At 45.8% G+C, this 13158-nt stretch overlaps 1 long non-coding RNA gene across 1 annotated transcript; it reads right to left on the reverse strand.

The window, feature by feature from the left end:
• Positions 1 to 9153: 9153 nt before the first annotated feature.
• Positions 9154 to 13148, reverse strand: LOC118356596. Its single transcript, XR_004819858.1, has 3 exons — positions 12118 to 13148; positions 11399 to 11760; positions 9154 to 10974 (listed from the first exon to the last, which is right to left on the reverse strand). It is a non-coding gene; the product is annotated as an uncharacterized LOC118356596 (long non-coding RNA).
• Positions 13149 to 13158: the final 10 nt, after the last annotated feature.

Below are 13158 nucleotides of genomic sequence, written 5' to 3' on the forward strand. Positions count from 1 at the left end.
AACAAAGAACAGTTGGTTTCTTGGAGGACCGTTGAAACTATTAGCTAAAACAAGGCCTGGGAAAGATCCATGGCTTTCTTTTCAAAATCCTTGTTGCTATTGCCCGAGAGGACTAAGCACTCATTGTGAAGCCCTTAGAAAAGTTTTTAGAGAATTTTCTCTAAGAGCACTTATTCTTGTCTTGGTTTCATTCATATATTCATTCAACAAATATTTGTTGAGCATCTATGGTGTGCCAGGCACTGTGCTGGACCCTGGGGATATACCAGTTAACAGAACTGACGAGGTCCCTTCCCTCATGAAGTTTATTTTATTTTATTTTTAAGATTTTATTTATTTATTTGAGAGAGAGAATGAGATAGAGAGAGAGCATGAGAGGGGGGAGGGTCCAAGGGAGAAGCAGACTCCCTGCTGAGCAGGGAGTCCGATGCGGGACTCGATCCCAGGACTCCAGGATCATGACCTGAGCTGAAGGCAGTCGCTTAACCAACTGAGCCACTGAGGCGCCCCCTCATGAAGTTTATAGCCTAGTGGGGGAAGCAGACATTAATCAAATAATCATAAAAATAAATGTGAAATTGCAAAGGAGAAGTACATGTATTATGAGAGTGAGTCAGGAGGTCAAGCAAGTAAATGCTTATTGGAGAAAGTAAGCTTTGAACTGACTTCTAAAAGACAAATACTGATTAATTAAGTGAAGGTATTGATAGGGGGAAGGAGTCAAGCATACACTTGAGTTAAGACTAGGTTTTAAGTTTACCAAACCTGAAGTTAGTATTTTTACCAATATTCCAAAGAGTACAACATCTGTGAGTCTCATTTACATAAAACTCTCTAAAACAGAGTTTCTCAAACTTTAATGTGCTTATAAATCACCTAGGGATCTTGTTAAAACACAGATTCTTAGGCCCAGCCCCTAGAGGTTCTGGTTCAATAGGTCTGGAGTGGGGCTCATGAATCTGTATTTCTAATAAGCTCCCCAGTGATAGTGAAACATGCTTTGAGTGGCAGGGCTCTATAACATTGCATGAGTTTTATTTGTTTAAATCTCTCTTTTCTTTGTCAACCCACTCTTTCGTAACTTTTAAAGTCAAACTACATTCTACAATGTTCTTATGATTTTTATGGTCCATTCAGTAGTGTTACCAGAACAAAAAAAGTGGTGTGATATATAAATAAAATAATGTCATAAGCTAAAGATCTCAAATATTTGGAAAGACTGAGAGAAATAAAAATTATAAGCAAACTGAGGTATCAGTAATGCTGTGAAATTGCACTGATTTACCTGAGTGAGGTGGATTGTTATTCTTAGTTAGTGAAAAGTCTGATTCACAAAGCAGTTTTAAGGAAATGTCATATAAATCAACCTGATGTAGCTGAGGATAGGAAACTTCTATATGTGTAATGACTCTTTTACTTGAACAGGTTCACTTTCACTTTTGAATGAAGCTCTGGATTTTATATCACATGAGATGAAAATAACCTTTGCAGGAGTCAAAGGCAGGCCACTCCAAAATGTGCCACTTTGGCAAAGAGATTATTTCCAGCTAAAATCAATCAAGGCCCCAAAAGACACATGAAGAAACTTCAACCTTCCCCCTAACTGTGTAAAAGAATTTATACAGAGGACCTGCTCCAGGAAGAGAGCTATCGCCGTAGATAACTCTATCATGATATGAACTAGGTACGGTAGACAGGAAGGAACCTAACAAGACCTGTTTGATCAAATTCCTCTCTATGTCCCATTGTTTCTGAGTGGCCCAGCAAACATTTGTTTACCCAACATTTACTCTCGTTCATCTTCCCGTGAATTGCTTCCCTTCCCTTTGAAGTCCCAGACTCCTACCCTCTTCTCCTTGGTTCAGGATGACATATAGACCTCATCATGCCTATGTTTGGGATCTCATGTCTGTGTGGATTTCCTGCATGTACATAATTAAGTTTTATTTTCTCCTGTAAATCTGCTTCATGTCAGTTCAATTCTTAGACCAGCAGGAAGAACTTTGAAGGGTATAAAAAGATTTTTCTTCCCCAACATCTCCCTTTTAGGTCTGCTTCTCACTACCAAACACAATTCCTGCTGGTTTGTCATATTCCTGCTGGTGTGGCTATGTGAAAGAAACACTATGAAAACAAGCTGGTGAGAGATCCAAGATTTCTATGCATTGTTTTTCCTGAGAAGGTTGTGAAATATAGGGCCTAGAGCAAACTACTGTCATTTTTTAAAAATTAAAAATGAAGCTTTCTGTGCACAGAATAGGAGGATTAGGAAAGGGAACCAGGAGTAAGTTCTTGTTATTTCAAAAAAATATCAGCCCTGCCATGTAACAGCTGTGTGTGAATTTGAGAAACTTTTATATTACCTCTCTGTGCCTGTTTCTTAGAAAACCAGGATATAAAAAAAGAAAAGAGAGAAAAGGAAAAGAAAAAAAAACTTGGATAGTAATAGTACCACCACACTGAGTTAAAGTAAGGAATTAATGACTTAACATATATCATGGCAGCCTAGTTAGTTGCCTAACCAATATCCATTCTCCCTTTCTTCTTTACAAGTAAAATCTCAATTTTGTTCTAGGTGGCAATGGGCTTAGCCAACAAAATTTGATTTGCTAGGTTCCCTTGCAGTTAGGGGTGGTCATGTGACACAGTTCTGGACAACAAAATATAAGCCGAAATCTACAGGCTGAGGCTCCCAAAAAAGCTATTTTCCTGATTAAAAAAAAAGAAAGAAAAAAGACAAGACTCAGCTGACAGGAGCCCTTTCCTCTTTGCCCTTCCCCCCATTCTGCCTAGAACCGGGACACAATGTCTGGAGGAGGAGCAGCCTTCTTGTGAGCATTAGGAAGAGAGCCTCATGCTGAGAATGATAGTGCAGAAAGGTTGAAAGATGAGCCTGAGGCATGGATAATAATGTGAAGTTGCTTCTCTCGTGACTTCATATCACGTGGGATAAAAACCAACCCCTCTGTGTTAAGTCCTTGCTATTTCACTTACCTTATTACATGCAGCCAACCACATTCTCTAACCAGTATACCTATAAAGCAGTTTTAGCAGTGCCTAGCTCATCAGTAGTATTCAATAAATGTTAGCTGTTGTTACTATTATAATTTGCACAGCATTCTGTTCCCTAACCAAATGGTTAGCAAGTATTCCCCTCACTTCCTTGCAATAGTACCCCAATTTTCCTTTTTGAAATCAACTCTCTCCTTATTCTCAGCCCCGTGGTTTCCATGGGATTGACATCACCCCTACTTTAAGTATAGGCCCTGGGGGGCGCCTGGATGGCTCAGTCAGTTAAGCATCTGCCTTGGCTCAGGTCATGATCTCAGGGTCCTGGGATCCAGCCCCACATCAGGCTCCCTGCTTAGCGGGGAGCCTGCTTCTCCCACTTCCTCTCCCTCTGCCCCTCCCCCAGCTCACGCAGGTGCTGGCTCCCTCTCTCTCTATCCCTCTGTTGCTCTTAAATAAATAAATAAAATCTTAAAAAAAAAAAAGTATAGGCCCTGATAGGCTAAGCAAATCAGCATGAGCCCACTTCCCAAACAACAGTGATTGTCAAGGAATGGGCCCATAACTCAGGCCTCAGGCAGTGAACACAACACCTTTACTTCGCAAAAGGGAACGTTCAGGTGGGCATGTAGCTAAAGACTGGCAATATAAGTGAATCTCGGGGTTCCTGGAGAGAGCGCTGGGGTCTAGACTCACTGTCCTGAGCCAGGTGTGGTACTCAGAGTAAGGCTGGCACCATGAGGAGAGCCGGTGTGAGGGGTACAATTGTACATGGAGAAGGGTGACTGGGAGAGGGCAGGGAAATGGAGCTGGAGCCCTCCATCAGAAATCTCGGCATGAAATTTTACCTTACAAATTTTCAACTCACATTCATTTGAGACTGGTTTTGCTAACTTGGTTTGGATTCAGTCCTCTGTCACTTGCGACCACAAGATTCTTTCTGACACTGTCAGATGGGGAAAAAAGAAAAAAAAAGAATTTAACATAAGGATTATAGACTTAAAAGAAACTTCCCAAACTCTTGCCTAGTGCATCTATTTAATCAAACCTAGGGTCAAGCACAATGTAAATTCATACCCAAATTGCCTTTCCAACAAAAAGGAACAGCAATAAAATCTGCAATTTGCAATCATGTAAATTCATTCATATTTCTTTCCCAAAAGAGAAAACCCAGGCAACTGAAAGTATTTTATTTTTGTTTTTTTGTAAACATGTCCAGGACAACTCCTTTAAGAATAGATGTGTATTTGGGTTTTAGAATGAACGTTGGACCCAGAGGCTGACACTGTAAACCTGTGACTAATACTGAAACAATATTCACAGACAGTTGTCATGGCAGCCTGCTCATTCTGCACAAAATCAAAGCTCCTGCATTTTAACAGGATTTATCAGAGGAAAGCTGCCAGCCTGCAGATAGCCTCTAAGTTAAACAACCTGCTAATTGGTTTTATTATTACATTAGCCCTCAGACTATACCCGAATTATATTCCCCCAAATCACAAATACTTAAAATCATTAATAAAAACCCATAATATAATTTTTGTTTAACACTGCATCACTCTTGAAATCTTCCCATCAGACTATGAGGAACAACTTAGAGGCAAGTCCCATGGTGTGCGCTGTTGAATCTCCTTGTAAATCTAAAGAAGATAGTAAGTGTCAGGCAAGTCGAGGGAGTAGCCAATTTCATTTCCATCAACAATTAGCATTGGCTAGATGCAACCATCAGATATTTCCTTTTAAGTGGGATTCTGTAGGAGAGGGGAGAGGCCAAATTGTTCTGTGCTCAGTTACAAAGTCCCAGGGGAGTGACTTTAGAAACTAGTGGCATCTCAAGACATACAAACAAGGGAGGTGAAGACAAAGGATTTTGATCTGATCTGTTCCTCTGCTGGGTGGCTATCTCTTACCAAATTTAAGCTCATTGGTTGTGATTGGTTGTGATTGTGAGTGATTTTGGAGATTAGAGATAGCTGGTGTTGAGAGGAATACCACACGGGGCCATCTTTACTGTTAGACAGAATTTTCACGTATCACCCTGCCCCCCTCTCCCCTCTGCCTTTTCTTCTTTTGAGTCTCTACTTTGAGAGGAGACAGGGTCTATTAAAATTCAATAACATCCTGAGTTAGGAAAACAACATCAAACCATTATCATCCATTAACAGCTTGGAACAAATCAGTCCTTCAGGTAAATTAATGTTCTTCAAACTCCTTGAGAAGGGGCCATGTCATACACTTCAAAAAAAAAAAAAAAACAAAACAACCTCCCACACTACCCAATACTGTGCTCCTAGACATATTGCAGGCATGTGATAATAAACAACTTCTACCAAGGGACTGCAACACAGAGCAGCCCCTCACTAGCTGGTGGGCAGATTAGCGGCACTGTCAAAATGATATAGGAGACATCTAAGGTGAGAAATGTGGAAATGTTGAATCGGTAGGTATATATTTTCCCTTCATGTAACTGAAACTCCTACTAAACAATGGCATTACAAATTAGGGGTTTTATTTTTCACATGAAACAAAGAATCTGGAAGTACGAAATCTGGGGCTGGGACACAGGCACCTTCTTTCTTTCAGCTGAGTCAAGTAGCTTTCTTATTCAAATTTGTCAACTCATGGTCACAAAGTAGCTGCTCTACCTCCAACATCCACGTTTGCATTCCAGGCAGAAAATAAACAACTAAGGGCAAAATGACGCATACCACCTGAGTCTATGTTCATTTAAAGAAATTGTTTTGGAAGCCTCCCTGCTTCCAAACATCTCATGGCCAGAACTGTGCCGTGCAGTCTCTTTTAGCTGCAAGGGAGCCTGGGAAATCAAGTTGTTTTAGCTGGATACGTTGCCAAATGAAACAAAATGAGGCGGTGCAGTGTAGAGGTTGAATAGAGCCTACAGAGCCAGATGGCCTGGGTGGGAAGCCCTGCTCCTTCTTTACTAGCTGTATGACTTACACAGGTCACTTAATTGTTCTATGCCTCCGTTTTCTCATCTATAAGCCAGGCACAACAACCTTTTCTCACAGGGTTCCGTGTGGATTAAATGAGTTAATGTGACCAAAGAGTTTAGAATGGTCTCTAATACATAGCAAGTACTATACAAGGGTGTATTCTTATCTTTATTACTGAGGGAAAAAAGAATGAATTGGGGGTAAGCAACCAATGGGACCCCAGATGTGTTGCCCACTCTTGACCTCCACCTGTCCTGGCTACTGTGCTCCGTGGGAGCAAGTACCCTGCTGTGTTTGAGAACTGCTGGCTGGCTCCCAAGACACAATGACACCAAAAACCTGCCCTGCGGTTAGGGGCTCTTTCCCCATTTACTGGGAACTGAAGGCAACCAAAACTTCCGAGTATCTGAGACAGGACACCACTGCCAGGCACCATGCTGATGCCCATCCATTTTCGACGAATCATCAGGACTCCTTCTGTTGCAAGCATCAGTGAACCCCATCCCAGCTGGCCTAAGCAAAACCAGGAGCGCCTTCTTCCAATAACTGAGGAGTCAACAGGTATACGTAAGGCATGGCTTGGTGGAGGCCTTACAGGACGGCATCCAATCGTTCTCTTTCTCAGCTCTAATCCCTCACTCCATTCTTACGCTTCAGGCAGGCAGCAGATGTCTTCATGGTTTGTGGTCACTCACTCACTTCTCCATTCCCCGCATTTGACTCCCACCTCCTCGAAGGAGAAACAAGACGTTCGCCTTTCCAGTCTCTCTCCAGACAAGAGCACTGGGGTGTAACTTAGGCTCCGCCAGAGACTTCAGTTAAGAAGGCAGCACGAGGAGCCAAGGGGTTATGAAATCCATCTTGTGACAACGTCAGTGACAGAGGGGTTCAGTTTTCAGAGGCGCGGGGCCCCATCACTGGCTTGAGTTGCTGCCTCTGTACTCAGTGGGCGTCTTGGCTGGTGCAGCCCTGCGGTGAGATTAAGATACTATTCCTGGCTTTGGAGTCTCCAAGGCCTTTTTGGAGATACTGTATGCCACCAACTATCCTTTAATAAACTCATTTTCTTGGGAAACTAGCAGAAGTACTGAATCCACTTAGGTGATGTGAGGCTTTGGTAACAAATGATCCCAAATCTTCATGGCTTACAATGATCAAGGCTTACTTTTCATTCTGATTCCATGGCCAGTGTAGGTTGGCTGCAGTCCCATCACCTGGGGTCTTTTCTCTAAGACTCAGGACAACCTCCCTCTGAGCGTTGTTCTTCCCATAGCAAAGGGCAACACTGAAGTAGTGAATCCCAAGCTGGCTCTTCACACTTCTGCTTGGAAGCGATACACATCACTTCTGCCCACATTCAATCAGCCGAACAAGTCACTCAGTCAAGCCTATGGCGGGGAAAATGGTGTAAAAATCCCACAGGGGGAAGAGCAGTGAGTACTATGAACAAGAGGGTTCTGCTGTATGCGACCAAGAGTCCGGTCTGATACATTGCAATAGTCAGGTGAGGGCAGCAGAACCTCCAGCCTCTGGATGATCTCACGTTCAAGTCAAGGATCGAGGAACAAGGAAATGTCTCTTCTCGGAGTTCAGGTAAAAGCCCCAGGATTAGCTCTGATTGGGAGTAACTGAGCCGGCTCTGAACAGATTCCCAACCCTGAAGAGATTCATTCAAGACATATTTATTGGACCCTTACTATGTATCAGGCACTACTTAGGCTCTGTGGAACAAAGCAGTGAACAGAACCAAATCCACACCTTCATGGAACTTTCATTCTAGTTAAGGATGGCGGGGGACAAGCAACAAAAGGAGTAAGTAAATACCCGGCAAATGAGATGGTAGTAAGTCTGGCAAAGAATAAGGCGGGAAAGGGGTATACTGCATTTCCAGTGTGTGTGTGTGGGGGGGAGAGTAATGGTAAATAGGACAGTCAGGAGAGGCCTTGCTGACAAGATATTTGGGCAAATACCTGAGCAAAGTGCGAGAGCGAGCAATGGGATGGCCTAGGGAAAGAGCATTCAAGGCTGAGAGAACAGCAGGTACAAAGACCCCAAGGCAGAAGAGGCCCAGTGTGTTTGAAGAACAGCAAGCAGGCAAGTGTGGCCGGAGTATACCGTAAAAGAAAAGGCAAAGTAATAGGATATATAATCCGAGAGGTAATGGACGAGGGAGAAGGCACATCACACAGGGCCTGGCAGGCCACTGTATGGCCTTGGCTTTCACTCTGGCTACGGTGAGGAGCTATTGGAGGGTTCTGAGCACAGGAGTGAGACGATCCAACTCACCTTTTAAAAGGGTCACTCTGGCTCCTGGGCAGAGAATAGTCCACAGGGAGAAAAGGGCAGAAGCTGGGAGGCCGGGATATGAGGTGTTTGGCAATGACCCAGGCCAAATGGGATGATGGCCTTGATTGGTGTGGTAGCAGAGGAAACACGGAAAGCGATGGATCGGATTCTCCATAGATCCTGAAGGGGAAGCCAATAGGATTTGCTAGTAGGATTAGATTCAGGGTATGAGGAAAAGAAGAACCAAGTCTAATTCAAAGTTTTGGGCCTCAGTGGGTGGAAAGATGAAGCTGTTGTGATGTGACAGAAGGAAGAGAGAGGGGAGCAGATTGAAGGTGGATGGCAGGAGCTTCGCTGCAGCTCTGACAGGTTGGAGATGCCTACTGGACACACATCTAAATGGACATGTGGAGCAGGCAGATTCGGAGTTTGGGAGGAAAGGCTCCATGAGGTTATAGGTGGTATTTCAAGCCATCCAAATGAATGAGGTCGTCCAGGGGGTGGGAATGAATAAAGAAGAAGTCCATGTGCAAAGGTGACTGAGAAGCGGTGACTCCCACAGTGGGAAACAAAAATCAGGAGAGGACGGGGTCCTAAAAGCCAGGAGGGCAAAGTGCTTCCAAAAGGAGAGGAATCGGAGACAGTGCCTATGGACACACATCTTTCTAGGAGTTCTGCTGCAAAGAAGAGCAAACAAATCAAACTAGCTAGAGGCACAAAGGGGATCAAGAGTTCTTTTTTTTTTTATTGTTTTTTTTCAGAATTTATTTATTTATTTGACAGACTGAGACGGCGAGAGAGGGAACACAAGCAGGGGGAGTGGGAGAGGGACAAGCAGGCTTCCTGTGGAGCAGGGAGCCCGATGCGGGGCTCGATCCCAGGACCCTGGGATCATGACCCGAGCTGAAGGCAGACGCTTAACAACTGAGCCACCCAGGCGCCCCTCAAGAGTTCTTTTTAATGCTGAGATTGCAGCATGCTTGTAGGCTCATCTGAAGGAGAGAACAGAGAAGGTAAACAATGATGTAGGAGAAAGGAGACTTGCTAGAGTGATTTCCAGGAGGAGGCAGGAGCAGGTGGCGGGCTGGATTTTGACAGGAATGCAGACAGTTCATCTCGGACCAGACTTCTCAGCTACAGCACTATGGACATTTGGGACTGGGTAAGCTTTGCCGTGGGGGCCTGTTGTGCGCTTGGCGGGATGTTTCACAGCATCCCCGGTCCCTACCCCCTAGATGTCAGCAGCACACCAACCCCTGCACCCATGCTGTGACAACCAAAAGTGTCTGCACACATTACCAAATGGCCCCCAAGATTTCGCCCCCCCCCACCAGGGGACATTTTGGGTGGTCACAACTCGGGGGAGGGGTGCTGGGGCATCGAGTGGGTAGAGGCCGGGGATGCTGTGACGCATCCTACCATGCACAGAACGACACCCCTGACCAAGAGTTACTCAGTCCCAAATGTCAACACAGCTGCTGAGAAGCCCTGATCTAGAAGAAGAGGCCTGGTCTCGATCTATGATGGCACAGATGCCGGCGGGTGGGCAGAGGTGGTGGGGACTTGTGGAAGCTCTCTTCTCATTGCTTCCAACTCTTTATTGAAAAAAGAAACAGGTTCATCAGCTGTGAGACTGGGAAGGAGGTACAGGAAGTTCAGGGAGAGAAGATATGAAACTGTCCTTTAGAAGAGGAGAATGAATGGACAGGGAAGTAGACGCGATTCTAGGCTACGTTAAGCGTTCACTTGAGGTACGGAGTCAAGAATTTAGTGTGAAATCAGTTGACCTGGATATGTGTTCCTCTTGGGGCCATATACAAGGGCAGAGTATGGAGAGAGTTGGACTTTACAGACTGTGGTTTTGCCAACAAGTACAAGCAACAAAAGGGCAAACGAGTGATAAAAATGACCACAGAAGTTGAGCCGGGTAAGAAGACAGAGGGATATAGATGACTATGAAAGGGTAGATGGGCAAAGAGCAACAAATATCAAATATCCATTCCAATAGGTTACTTTCAAATGTTTCGAACATGATGAGCTGCAAAAGGGAGGAAATTAAGGCGAGCTGACATACTAAGGTAATGACATTGTCTTAGTAAATACTGGAGCATGATGCTGAAAGACAGAGTATAACCATTTCTAAATGTAATCAGATAAACGGAGCTTCCTAAGTCAGCTCAGTGTTTGGGGCCACGGTTTCCTTGGTTGAGTTGCTCTCCATCAGTGAAGCCATCCGCTGGGGAAGCCAAACCAAACATCCAAGAAATCAGGAGACTCAAAAGTTTGAAGTGACTTCTAGTCCTTATTTACTAGTTTGTTGATGGATTTGACTTACAGTTGTTCAGATGCTTATGGGCATACCGGGGGGTGGGGGGGGGACGACAGGCCTCACACATCTGACTGAATTGCCCGAAGTACCAGGCAAAACTGTGGCCATCTGAAAGGCTATCCATGATGCTGACACTTCCAAGGTCAAAGTTGTTTCCGGGCAGGCTTTTGTTTCCTGCTTTTGAGGACTTCATCTTAAAATTACAAAGGAGGGACACCTGGGTGGCTCAGTCGGTTGAGCGCCTGACTCTTGGTGTTGGCTCCGTCATGATCTCAGGGTCTTGGGATCCAGCCCCGTGTTCAGGTCACCCTCTGAGGGTCATGGAATCAAGCCCTGCTTTAGGCTCCACGCGCTGCAGGGAGTCGGCTCAAGAGTCTCTCTCTCAAATAAATAAATCTTTAAAAAAATGAAATAAAATTACAAAGGAAAAAATAAAAGGTATCCATTTCCTCCCTGAGTGCATATGAAATGTTACAAGAAACCAAGGGCACTCTTATGGGAACAACATGTAGCCTTTGTGGACATGGGCCTCCTGAAATCACTTAGGTATCAGAAGACTGAGTATAAGCAGAATGGTCTCAGGCAAGGCATTCAGACTCATCGGCTTTAACTGCCTCAGCCGAAAAATGAAGATAGTCAAACTTAGCATGGCTACCTCATAGGAGTGTATGTGAAAGTGCTTTGTAAACCATCTTGTACTTTACTAACAATAGAGATTGTGCCTACACTTTGAGGGCAGCAGGGAAGTGGAACGAAAGTCTCCCTCCTTGTCAGAATGGAAAAAAGGCACAAGCGTTTTTCACTAAAGGCAGAAACCTACGTGGCATGCAGCAGAGGGGGCACCAGCTTCTTTTCTACATGGAGTATGTGTGGGAACTTGGCCAAAGCTTGCACTCGGAGAACCCATCCTTTAGAGCAAGGGCAGACAGAAAGCTGGAAGACCAGCAAAGCATTCCCTAGAGAAAAACCAAAACACAACTGTGAGTGTAATTTCAGGCCTAATTCGCCGCAGCCTTGTTCTGCACTGACAGAGGTTTGGAAACAGGTGGGATATACTTATCATAGGGCATCCTGGGAGTCATTATGGTTCATGGATTAGCAGGAAATGTTGAGCTTTCATGAATCCATCCTCCTGCTGATGGCTATCCACTCGTGGTCATCTGCATCAAGTGCTCAAGAGGCCTGGAGAAAGGTATCAACGAAAAGGCATTCTGCAACGGGCCCCATGATGAATATTACAGGGAGCTCCAGTAGGAGGTAGGAAGCCTGGTAGTAGAGAACCCAAGCACTAGCTGCAGGCCTGCCTCTATTCCTATGGAAAACATACATGGCAGGTAACTGACTTCATTTGCCCACCTGGAAAGGAGGGATAACATTTAGACCCAGAGGGGAAGTGGGGGTATCTAGTCCAACCCATGCATTTCACAAAGGAGGACACTGAGGCTTGGGAGGTGAACTGAAGAGCACATAGCTAATGAGTAACCAGGGCAGGGCTAGAATCCAGATTATGCCCCCCAGATTAGTGTGCCTTCCACCCACCTGTTTCTTCCAGGGGTCTTCCCAGGAAGACAGGAATTGGCTGAAGGGGTTGCTTTCATGCAGTCAGTACCATCTCTCCATCATTCTGCCAGCTTCAGAGGAAGACGCCAGGGAAAAAGCCAGCCCCACCCAGCCTTCAGTGCATATGAAATGCACTGTTCAACTCAGCACTTAAAGATGCCTGACCTTCAGTGGGTTTTCAAGCTTGAGGATGGTGAGCAATCCTAGAACGGTGACGAAGATCCATCCAAAAGCACTGGGGAGGGCAAACGGCAATAACAAGGAAAACTAAAAAGCGAGACCACACAGGGAGCCCTTCGTAATGGAGGGTTCCAGCATCTGTTCGGGGCCCACAGTCCCGGAAGCACAGCGACAGGTTCACGGGCCACGACCTGTGGGGTCGCAGGCGCCGGCGCTGGGTTTAATGCTCTGCTTTTCACCGTTTTGGAGTTCCTAATAACTCATGAGCAAGGAACCTGGCATTTTCATTTTGCACTGGGCCCCTCAAATCTTGCGGCGGGTCCCGCTTCATCACCCCCAGGCGTAAACGGGTGGCTCGTCTACACGGGCCCTCCCATCCCCACCCCAGACACATAAGGGCCATCAAAAGTCCTGCGACTTTCAGCCCCCGTGGGCGGGGGTGGGGGGTTCGGAGGAACGCGGTGAAAACGTCAGGGGAGCTTTAGGAGCCTACACCCTCGGGCAAGGGGCCCACTAACCAGCGGCCTCTTCCAACCCTGACAACAGAAATGCCAAAATGAACAGTGACCCCCAGCCCACGTCCAAACCCCGCGCTGCCTGAATCTTTGGCTCCAAGTGGCGCTCCTGTCCGCCCTGCTCCGGACTCAAGGCCCCCCCAGGGCTGCCGGCAGCGGCTCAGGGTGCCCAGGGATAAACGGGGAAAGCGCGGCTCCCTCCCGAGCCGAAGGAAGCTGCCTAGAGCGGTCGTGGCCGCGGCACGGTTCGCTTCCGCCCGCCCTCTGGGCGGGTCCCGCCGGCTTCGCAGCTGACAGAAAGTTTGGGACGGGTGATTAGCGGGGC

This window comes from Zalophus californianus, chromosome X (genome assembly GCF_009762305.2).
Source record: "Zalophus californianus isolate mZalCal1 chromosome X, mZalCal1.pri.v2, whole genome shotgun sequence".
Lineage (NCBI taxonomy): Eukaryota > Metazoa > Chordata > Mammalia > Carnivora > Otariidae > Zalophus > Zalophus californianus.